Raw genomic sequence first — 11,648 nt, forward strand, 5'->3', positions numbered from 1 at the left:
ATGAAAAAGGCTTGCTATTGCTAAACCTATTTCTTCCACCATTATTATTGAAGCCTTGTTGAAGCCTCTGTTGGTCTTTCCATGAGAAATTTAGATGATTTCTCCATGAAGGATTATAGGTGTTTCCATAGGGTTCTCCCATGTAATTCACCTCTTCTATTGCTGGGTTCTCAGGATCATAAGCTTCTTCTTCAGAAGATGCTTCTTTAGTACTGTTGGATGTAGCTTACAATACATTCAGACTCTGAGAAATCATATTGACTTGCTGAGTCAATATTTTGTTCTGAGCCAATATGGCATTCAGAGTATCAATTTCAAGAACTCCCTTCTTCTGAGGCATCCTATTGTTCACAGGACTCCTCTCAGAGGTGTACATGAACTGGTTATTTGCAACCATTTTAATGAGTTCCAAAGCTTCTGCAGGGGTTTTCAGATGAAGAGATCCTCCTGCAGAATGGTCCAATGACATTTTTGACAACTCAGATAGACCATCATAGAATATGCATATGATGCACCATTATAGAAGCATGTCAGTAGGACACCTTTTGATCAATTGCTTATATCTTTCCCAAGCTTCATAGAAGGACTCACCTTCCTTCTGTCTGAAGGTTTGGATTTCCACTCTAAGCTTGCTCATCTTTTGAGGTGGAAAGAATTTGGCCAGGAAAGCACTGACCAGCTTTTCCCAAGAGTTCAGGCTTTCCGTAGGTTGTGAATCCAACCATGTTCTAGCTCTGTCTCTTACAGCAAAAGGGAAGAGGATAAACCTGTAGACCTTGGGATGAACTCCATTGGTCTTGACAGTTTCACAAATTTGCAAGAATTCAGCTAAGAACTGATGAGGATCTTTCAATGGAAGTCCATGAAACTTGCAATTCTTCTGCATCAGAGAAACTAATTGAGGCTTAAGCTCAAAGTTTTTTGCTCCAATGGTAGGAATTGAGATGCTTCTTCCACAGAAGTCAGAAGAAGGTGCAATGAAGTCACCTAGCATCTTCCTTGTATTGTTGGAATTGTTGTTATTTGGTTCGGCCAGGTCTCCTTCTTTTTCAAAAATTTCTGTCAGGTCCTCTCCAGAGGGTTGTGCTTTAGCTTCTCTTAGTTTCCTCTTAAGAGTCCTTTCAGGTTCAGGATCAGCTTTAATAAGAATGTCTTTGTCCCTGTTCCTGCTCATATGAAAAAGAAGAGAACAGAAAAGAATAGGAATCCTCTATGTCACAGTATAGAGATTCCTTTATGTGAGTAGAAGAAGAGAAGAATAGAAGAAGGAGAAAAAAATTCGAACACAGTAAAGAAGAGGGGGTTCGAATTTTGAGTGGAAGAGGAGTGTTAGTAGATAAATAAATAAATAGAAAGAGATGAGAGAGAGAATTTCGAAGTTTAAATTAAAATAAAAGGAAAATATTTTTGTTTTTATTTTAATTATTGGTTAGTATTCGAAAATTAAGAAGATAAATAAAATAAAATTTGAAAGCTAAATAAATTAAATAATTAAAAAGATTTTTGAAAAAAATGGTTAGTGATTTTCAAAAATTGGAGAGAGAAAAGTAGTTAGGTGGTTTTGAAAAATATATGATTGAAATAGTAAATTTTTAAAATCAAACAAAATGCTAGGTGGTTAATTGAAAAAGATTTGAAAATCAATTTTGAAAAGATAAGAAATTAGAAAAGATTTTGAAATTGATTTTGAAAAATATATGATTGAAATTTTATTTTGAAAAAGATTTGAAAAGGAAATTAAAAAGATTTGATTTTTGAAATTAAATTTGATTACTTGACTAATAAGAAACTAAAAGATATGATTTTGAAATTTAAAATTGAAAATTTTCTTAATAGGCAAGTAACAACTTGAAAATTTTTGAATTAAAACATTAAATGTTAGTGAGATTTTCGAAAATATGAAGTAAGAATAAGGAAAAGATTTTGAAAATCAATAATAAATAAAAAAGGAATTTCGAAAAATATGTAAAAATAAATGAAAAAGATTTGATTTTTGAAAAAGATTTGAAAAGATATGATTTTTAAATTTACGAGAAAAATAAGGAAAGATATTTTGTTGATTTTTGATTTTTCAATGAAGAAAGAGAAAAACAACAAAATGACTCAAAATATGAAAATTATGAATCAAAACAAGAAAAATATGCAAGAACACTTTGAATGTCAAGATGAGCACCAAGAACTTATTTTTGAAATTTTTAAGAAAAGAAAGACATGCAAGACACCAAACTTAAAAATTTTTAATGTTTAGACACTAACAAATTGAAAATGCATATGAAAAACAAGAAAAGACACAAAATAAGAAAATGCAAAGATCAAATAAGGAAAATCATCAAGAACAACTTGAAGATTATGAAGAACACATGCATGAGTTTTCGAAAATTTTAATGAAAATTAGAAATATGCAATTAACACCAAACTTAAAATTTGACACAAGACTTAAACAAGAAACATCAAATTATTTTTGATTTTATGATTTTATTAAATATTTTTTTTGTATTTTTCAAAATTTATTTGGAAAAAGAAAAATAAGGATTTCAAAATTTTTAATAAGAATTCCAGGAATCATGCAATGTTAGTCTAAAACTCCGGTCCAGGAATTAGACATGGCTTACTAGCCAGCCAAGCTTTCAGTGAAAGCTCTGGTCCAAAAGACTAGACATGGCCAACGGCCAGCCAAGCTTTAGCAGATCATTACATACAACAGCTAATTTGCTGAGAAAGACAAAGAAGCTCTTCTAAGGATAGTTGAAACCTCGGTCCAAAAGATTAGACATGGCTTAACAGCCAGCCAGACTTCAACAAATCATTATGAAACTCTAGAATCCATTCTTAAATATTCTGAAGTCATAGAATAATTTATTTTACTTTATTTTGAAAAATTTTTTCGAAAATAAAAATAAAAATAATAGAAAACAAAAAGCTTAAAATTAAAATAAAATTACCTAATCTGAGCAACAAGATGAACCGTCAGTTGTCCAAACTCGAACAATCCCCGGCAACGATGCCAAAAACTTGGTGCACGAAATTGTGATCTCAACGGCGCCAAAAACTTGGTACGCACGTTCATAATCTCACTTCTTCTTCACAACTTCGCACAACTAACCAGCAAGTGCACTGGGTCGTCCAAGTAATAAACCTTACGTGAGTAAGGGTCGATCCCACGGAGATTGTCGGCTTGAAGCAAGCTATGGTCGTCTTGTAAATCTCAGTTAGGCAGATTCAAATGGTTATGAGGTTTTGATAATTAAAAGATAAATAAAATATAAAATAAGACAGAAGCACTTATGTAATTCATTGATGAGAATTTCAGATAAGCGTATGGAGATGCTTTGCTCCTTCTGAATCTCTGCTTTCCTACTGCCTTCATTCAATCATTCATACTCCTTTCGATGGCAAGCTGTATGTTGGGGATCACCGTTGTCAATGGCTACCGTCCGTCCTCTTAGTGAAAATGGTCCATCTGCACTGTCACCACAGGGCTAATCATCTGTCGGTTCTCGATCATGTTGGAATAGGATCCATTGATCCTTTTACGTCTATCACTATGCCCAACACTCGCGAGTTTGAAGCTCGTCATAGTCATCCCTTCCCAGATCCTACTCGGAATACCACAGACAAGGTTTAGACTTTCCAGATCTCAGAAATGACCGCCAATAATTCTAGCCTATACCACGAAGACTCTGATCGTGAACTAGGAGGCTAAGAGATACACACTCAAGCTATTACAGATAGAACGGAAGTGGTTGTCAGGCACGCGTTCATAGGTGAGAATGATGATGAGTGTTACGGATCATCACATTCAACAGGTTGAAGTGCGAGTGAATATCTTAGAATAAGAATAAGCTTTAGTTGAATAGAAAAACAATAGTACTTTGCATTAATTCATGAAGAACAGCAGAACTCCACACCTTAATCTATGGGGTGTAGAAACTCCAGCGTTGAAAATACATAGGTGATGAAGGTCCAGGCATGGCCAAATGGCCAGCCCCCTAAACGTGATCAAGAGATCAAAAGTAATACAAAGATAGTCTCAAAATTGATCAAAAGATGTGAAATAAATCACTAAAACTAGTTTTTATACTAAACTAGTAACTAGGATTTACAGAAATGAGTAAATGATGCAGAAATCCACTTTCGGGGCCCACTTGGTGTCTGCTTAGGCTGAGCATTGAGCTTTACATGTGTAGAGACTTCTCTTGGAGTTAAACGCCGGGTTGCAGCCTGTTTGTGGCGTTTAACTCTGGTTTGTAAACTGTTTCTGGCGTTTAACTTCAAAATAGGGCAGGAAGTTGGCGTTTGAATGCCAGTTTGCATCGTCAAAACTTGGGCAAAGTATAGACTATTATATACTTCTAGAAAGCCCTGGATGTCTACTTTCCATCGCAATTAAGAGCGCACCAATTGGATTTCTATAGCTCCAAAAAATCCACTTCGAGTGCAGGGAGGTCAGAATCCAACAACATCTGTAGTCTTTTTTCAGCCTCTGAATAAGATTTTTGCTCACATCCCTCAATTTCAGCCAGAAAATACCTGAAATCACAGAAAAACACAAAAACTCATAGTAAAGTCCAGAAATGTGAATTTTGCATAAAAACTAATAAAAACATAGTAAAAACTAACTAAATTATACTAAAAACTACCTAAAAACAATGCCAAAAAGCGTATAAATTATCCGCTCATCAAAACCCTAGCCCAATCACATCTATATCACTTTCCTAAATCTATCATAACTCCCAGCAACCTCCACCCACTTTGAAATCAAATTTCCCCTCCATTTAGCCCATTCATGACCGAACCTACCCTAGTCCACTCCTATAAATACCCCTCATTATAACCCTTTATACACACACCTCTCATACACATCAAAATCCCCCTTGGTCGAATTACCTTCTCCCTCCATCTCCTTCTATTTTCTTCTTCTTCTACTCCATTCTTCTCTTTTCTTTATTTTTGCTTGGGGACGAGCAAAGCTTTTAAGTTTGGTGTGGAAAAAGCGTTGCTTTTTGCTTTCCATTGCCACTTATGCACCCAAGGTTGGAGAATCATCTAGAAAGAGGAAAGAAAAGGCAGTAACCGCCACCACTGAATCTTGTGAGATGGAGAGATTCATCACCAAAGCCCACCAATGCCACTTCTATGAAGTAATGGCAAAGAAGAAGGTGATCCCTTTCAGGCTCAAGTAGAATGAGTACCCGAAAATTTGAAGAGTGATCCAGAGAAGAGGTTGAGAAGTCCTAACCATTCCTATCCAAGAGGTTGGGATCTTAATGGTGCAAGAGTTCTATGCTAATGCATGGGTCACGAAAAGCCATGACATCAGTGTGAACACAAATCCTAAGAATTAGAGCACCATGGTCCGAGGCAGAATCTTAGATTTTAGCCCAGAAAGTGTGAGGTTGGCGTTCAACTTGCCTTTGATGCAAGGAGACCCACATTCTTACACTAGGAGAGTCAACTTTGATCAGAGACTGGATCAAGTACTCTCAGACCTCTGTGTGGAAGGAGCATAGTGGAAAAGGGATTCCCAGGCAAGCCTATTCAACTAAGAAGGCTTGACCTCAAGCCCAGAGCTAGAGGATGGTTGGAATTCATCAAACGCTCTATCATCCCCACTAGCAATCGGTCAGAAGTGACAATTCAAAGTGCCATCATGATCCACTGCATCATGATTAGAAGTGAGGTGGAAGTACATGAGGTGATTCCTCAAAAATTGTATAAGATAGCTGAGAAGCCTTCCACCAAAGCAAGGTTGGCATTCCCACACCTCATCTGTTATCTATGCAATTCAGCTAGAATTGTCATAGAGGGAGATATCTCCATTGAGGAGGACAAGCCCATCACTAAGAAGAGGATGGAGCAAACTAGAGAGCATGCACATGAACTTATGCAGCCGCCTCATCATGAGACTCCTGAGATGCCTCAAGGGATGTATTTTCCTCCTCAAAGCTATTGGGATCAATGGCATACTTCTGTGGGAGAATTGAGCTCTAACATGAATCAGTGGAGGATGGAGCATCAAGAGCATTCCACCATCCTCAATGAAATTAGAGAAGACCAAGGGCTATGAGGGAAGAACAACAAAGACAAAGGAGTGACATTGAAGAGATCAAGCACTACATTGGATCTTCAAGGAGGAGCACTAGCCACCACCATTAAAGGTGGATTCGTTCTCTTAATCTCCTTTTCTAATGTTATTTTTTCTATTTTTTGTTATGTTGTATTGTCTGTTCTCTTGTTCTTATTGCATGATCATTTCTATCTATGTCTTTAAGCTATAAAATGTTCCATATATCTCTCACCTTGCTTAAAAAAAAATTTTAATGGAAAAGAATTGAGAGATACATGAATTTCAAGTTTAAAATAAGAATAGTTCAATTATCTTGATGTTGTGGAATTGCTTTCGTTTTCTGAATGTATGAATAAACAGTGCATATTTAAAGTTTGAATTTTAGAATGTCGGCTCTTGAAAGAATGATGAAAAAGGAAAAGTATTATTGGTAATCTGAAAAATCCAAAAATTGATTCTTGAATAAGAAAAAGTAGCAAAAAGAAAAAGAAAAAGCATGTTGCAAAAGAAAAAAATTATATGCATTTGAAAAAAAAAATAATAAAACGGCAAAAAAATAAAATAAAATAAAAAAATAAAAAGTAGAAAAAGCCAATAAGCTCTTTAAACCAAAGGGCAAGAGCAAAAAGCCAATAACCCTTTAAACCAAAAAGCAAGGGTAAAAGGATCTAAAGATCCTAAGAGTGTGCTTAAGAACTCCGGACACCTCTATCTGGGGATTCTAACAAAGCTAAATCACAATCTGAAAGGATTCACCCAGTTAAAAGTGTTTGTGGAATTTATGTATCCGGTGGTAATACTGAAAAACAAAGTGCTTAAGGTCACGGCCAAGACTTTGAAAGTTGTGTTCAAGAATAAAAAAGAACTGAACTAGGAGAGTCAATAATATTATCTGGATTCTAAGTTCCTAAAGAGACTAACATTTCTGAGTTTCAATAGATAGTGAGATGCCAAAACAATTCAGAAGCAAAAAGCTACTAAGTCCCGCTCATCTAATTGAAACTGAGCTTCATTGGAAACTCTGAGATTTATTTTACCCTACTCTTCTTTTATCCTATTGGGATGAGCGGATATTTTATACGCTTTTTGGCATCATTTTCATATAATTTTTAGTATGTTTTGTTTAAGTTTTATTATATTTTCGTAGGTTTTAGTGTAAAATTCACATTTTTGGATTCTACTATGAGTTTGTGTGTTTTTGTGCAATTTCAGGTATTTTCTGGCAAAAATTGAGGAGCTGGAGCAAAAGTCTGATTCAGAGACAGAGAAAGCACTGCAGATGTTGTCTGGATCTGACCTCCTTGCACTCAGAAGAGCTTTTTGGGAGCTAAAGAAGTCCAAATGGAGCATTCTCAATGACTATGGAAAGTTTACTTTTATATCTTTCCAGCCATATATAATAGACCATACTTTGCTTCAGAATAAAAGGCCCAAAACTGGCGTCCAACGCCAGCCTCCTGCTCTAGTCCAGGCGTCCAGCGCCCAAAGGAGGAGACTAGCGTCCAAACACCCAAAGACAACCCCCTAGCCAGTGTTCAATGCCCAAGAGGCCTCATAGCACGTGGATCTCATCAAATCTCAGCCCAAACACTCACCAAGTGGTCCCCAGAAGTAGATTTCAGCAGTAAAAAGACTATTTTACCCTTCTTATGTAATCCTTAGTTATTAGTTTAGTATTTAAGGGATATTTTGCATAATCTTAGAGGACTTTATGACATATTTTTATGTATCATTATGTTTTCTATCAGTATGAGTTTCTAAACCTCCTAGGTTGAGAGGAGGAGCCTTGCTAAGTTTTATGGATTAATAAAAGTATCTTCGTTCTTCAACTTGATGAATGGGATGACCTGTGACAATCATCTTCGTTCTTCATACTAAGACTACGTGCCTGACAACCACCTGTGTTCTTCTTAGGTTCGTGTGAATACATAGCTGGAAAGCATCGAACAGCCAGCTTGATTATACATCTCTTAGACGGCTAATCCACGGCTTTGTTGGGGACTTCTCAGGACACCAGTTCAGTCGAGGTATGGGGAGATTAGGGTCTCTGTGGTAGAGGCTAGAACCCAAAGGTGCATCATTCTTTGATCCGGAAGATTCGACCTTGTCTGTGGCATTTTGAGTAGGATCATTAAGGAGAATGGACTGCAGGAGCTTCACCCTCAATCAGAATGGATCCACACTAACCCTGGGGTTCAGATCTAGAGGAGATTGGCAACCGCGACTATACGGCGTTGATAATATACAACCTGCCATAGAAGAAATCATTCACAATTGAAGAAGACAGTAAGACTAGAGTTAATCTAGAAGGACAAAGCATCTCCAAGCCTTAACCATCTTCTTATCATTATAAACAGGTCAACCTAGTTTAGATCTCCTTATTTTCTTTTATGCAATTAATCAAACCATCTACCTTTCTATTCGCCTGACAGATCTACAAGATAACCATAGCTTGCTTCAAACTACAATCCTCGTGGGATCGACCCTGATTGGCTCAGGTATTACTTGGAGGATCCAGTGCACTTGCTGGTACAGTTGTACGAAGTGTGGGAATTCGTTTGAGTGTTGCTGCTGGATTTTTCCGATTTCCTTTCTCTTTGGCCAAGGTGTTTGTAGTGATGTTTTTTTGTTTTTGCTTTTTGTAGGTGTAGCATATATGTCACGTAAGAATCTTGTTGAAATGTCTACAAAGGTTCCCCCTAGTATGGCCAATTGGCTGGATTCTGTAGTTTTGTGCTGTGTGACAGTGTCAGATCGGGAGTATTGTGAAAAATTTAGGAGGTTCCTTAGAGTGTGTGAGAATAGGGAGGATAAGAAGGACTATGAACTAGTTGCCCCTGATCCCAAGGAAAGGGTCTGTTTTCCTCCTTTGAGTCATGCCGAACGCTCATTTTTCTATGTATATGAGTACTTTTTTACTAAGTTTAGTGTCACCCTTCCCTTTACCGACTTTAAGATTGAAATCCTCTGGACATGCAACCTTGCCCCTACCCAGCTTCATCCCAACTCTTGGTCCTTCATGAAAATTTTTCAGCTTCTGTGTCGGGAGTTGGGTGTCCGACCTTCTCTCAGCTTATTTTTGTACTTGTTTGTTTTGACCAAACCTGGATCGACCAAGAAAAAGGCTTCTTGGATCTCCTTTCGAGCCAGTCAGGGGAGGAAGGTCTTTGCTATTTTTGACGAGTCTTTTCACGATTTCAAAAACTACTATTTTAATGTCCGAGATGTAGGTGAGGTCCACCTTTTCTTTTTGGATGAGAATGGTGAACCTTCCTTTCTCCTTTCATGGCAAGAGAATCTGACAATAGCTAAATACACCCTAGAGAGTTTAGATGAGGTGGAGCAGGCTTTTGTGGGTGTGTTGGAGGAGCACTGGGGTCAAGCTCCTCACTTGGACACGAAGAAGTTTTTAGGGGATCCCAGCCTTCTCCGGTCCGAGTTAGTTAGCGCCCGACCTCTTGCTCTTTTTACTTCTTCTTTTTAGTTGTGCATTCTGATGACTTTCGTGTTTTCTTGTTTTCAGAGATGGCTTTGGGTTTCGATTCTATGAAATTTCTGCGTAAGACAAAAAGGACTGTGGCTGCCTAGAATCTACAAAGGAAAGCGACTGGGGAGAGCTCTTTTCAGCTTCCTCCGAAGAAGCTTGACTCAGGTCCTTAAGGGTCTGAGAAAGGTGACTCCTACTCCTAACATTTGCGTGGTTCTTCCCGACTCGCCCTTGGCGAGCTCGGGTGCTACTTCTTCCCCTTCTTCCCCTGGGTCTGCTCCTAAGAGGCAGAAGACATCTGGTACGGCTGATATTAACGTTAAGTATTTTGATAGTCTGGCCTGGGCTGAGGAGCATATCGTTCCTCATTCCTTTGTTTCTACTGACGACGTGTCCATCCTTAACCATTTTCAGTACATGGCTCTTAACTATGTCCGGATGGCTAGCCTGAATGCTGTCTTGGTGAGAGAGTTTAAGAAGTCTCTTATCAATGCTACCAGTGCCTTCTTGGGGAATGCGAAGGCTGAGTTTGAGAGGGTGAACGGCCTTAAGGCCAAGCTGGAGGAGGAGGTAGCCGTACTGAAGTTGGACTTGGAGAAGGAAAAGGCCTGAGCTACCAAGGCTGAGGCGGCGTCTAAGTTGTTGGAGGATATGAAGAAGAAAACTGAAGAGAGTTACACCCGCACTTATGACGAGCTTCAGGAGGTGAAGGAGAAGCTTCAATCCTCTTATGATGATTATGCTTAGTTGCAGGGTCATGTGGTGAATGGCATGACTACGATGTATGAGAATTTGAAGGATCAGGTCTGGGTTTTGGTTCCCGATCTCGACCTCTCCTTATTCAGCATGGACAATATGGTAGTCGATGGGAAGATCGTTCCGGCTCCAGACGAGGATGAGGTTTCGGTGTCTGACCACAAGTACAAGGCGGTTCCGACTTCTTCTACTGAAGCCGCCTGGCCCGAGGCTGATTCTGATGTGGACGTGATTCTGACTTCTTCTACTAAATGAACCGGATGGGGTTATCGGGGTAATTCCTGATGCCAGGGCATTTTGGCCAGTTTCACTGACCTTTTCTTTACTGTTTTTAGGGTAGTTTCATGCATTTCCTTAGAAAATAAGCTAGTTTTTGGTAGATATTCACTTACATCTTGATTCAAGCATACATTGTGCACTTTACATGATTTCATGAGGATTTTGCATGAATTTAATGACAAATTGGATGTTGTACTTCCCATGACTTGGACTAGAACTTTGATGCACTCTATTGCTTGATTTCAGGACAAAGGAAGCAAGGAAGAACCACGTTAACAGCCACGTTAATCTAATTAACGTAACTCCTAACGTGGAATGGGAGTAACTTGCAAAGTTAATGAGAAAAGTAATCGCCAATAACGCTCTCGAAGCCATCATTGCCCACGTTAAGAGTCACGTTAACTAAGTTAACGTGAACTCTAACGTGGAGGAAAGGAAATGGAGCCAACGTTAGTGACACTTACCTTTGTCACTAATGTTGGACCAAGCTCATAAGTGGCCACGTTAAGAGCCACGTTAACTTAGTTAACATGGCCTCTAACATTAAGGAGTAAAGGGGAAGCCAACATTAGTGACATTCAAGTTTGTCACTAACGTTGGCCAAGTCACAATAAGCCACGTTAACTTCCACGTTAACCTAGTTAACGTGGAAGCTAACGTGAAGAAAGTAGGTGATCGACAACGTTAGTGACAGCAAACATTGTCACTAACATTGGGATTGACCCACACAAGCCCCAATAAGCCACGTTAACTCCCACGTTAACCTAGTTAACGTGGAAGCTAACGTGAAGAAGGAAGGTGATTGCCAACGTTAGTGACACCTAACATTGTCACTAACGTTGGAAGGAGCCCACACAAGCCATAATGAGCCACGTTAACTCCCACGTTAACTTAGTTAACGTGGAAGCTAACGTGAGGAGGAGAGATGATGAGCCAACATTAGTGACATTCACCTTTGTCACTAACGTTGGAGATGGCTAGCACAGCCACGTTAAAGGCCACGTTAACCTAGTTAACGTGGACTCTAACGTGGGAGCTAGGGGCACATTAGAACGTTAG

The 11,648-nt window shown here is 38.7% G+C and overlaps 1 non-coding gene across 1 annotated transcript; it reads left to right on the forward strand.

Annotated features, from left to right (window-relative positions):
* The first annotated feature begins 523 nt into the window (after positions 1-523).
* Positions 524-631, forward strand: LOC112780392 (small nucleolar RNA R71). The gene has a single exon (XR_003191233.1). It is a non-coding gene; the product is annotated as a small nucleolar RNA R71 (small nucleolar RNA).
* The last annotated feature ends 11,017 nt before the right edge of the window (positions 632-11,648 follow it).

The sequence above is a fragment of the Arachis hypogaea genome, chromosome 19 (genome assembly GCF_003086295.3).
Source record: "Arachis hypogaea cultivar Tifrunner chromosome 19, arahy.Tifrunner.gnm2.J5K5, whole genome shotgun sequence".
NCBI classification, from domain to species: domain Eukaryota; kingdom Viridiplantae; phylum Streptophyta; class Magnoliopsida; order Fabales; family Fabaceae; genus Arachis; species Arachis hypogaea.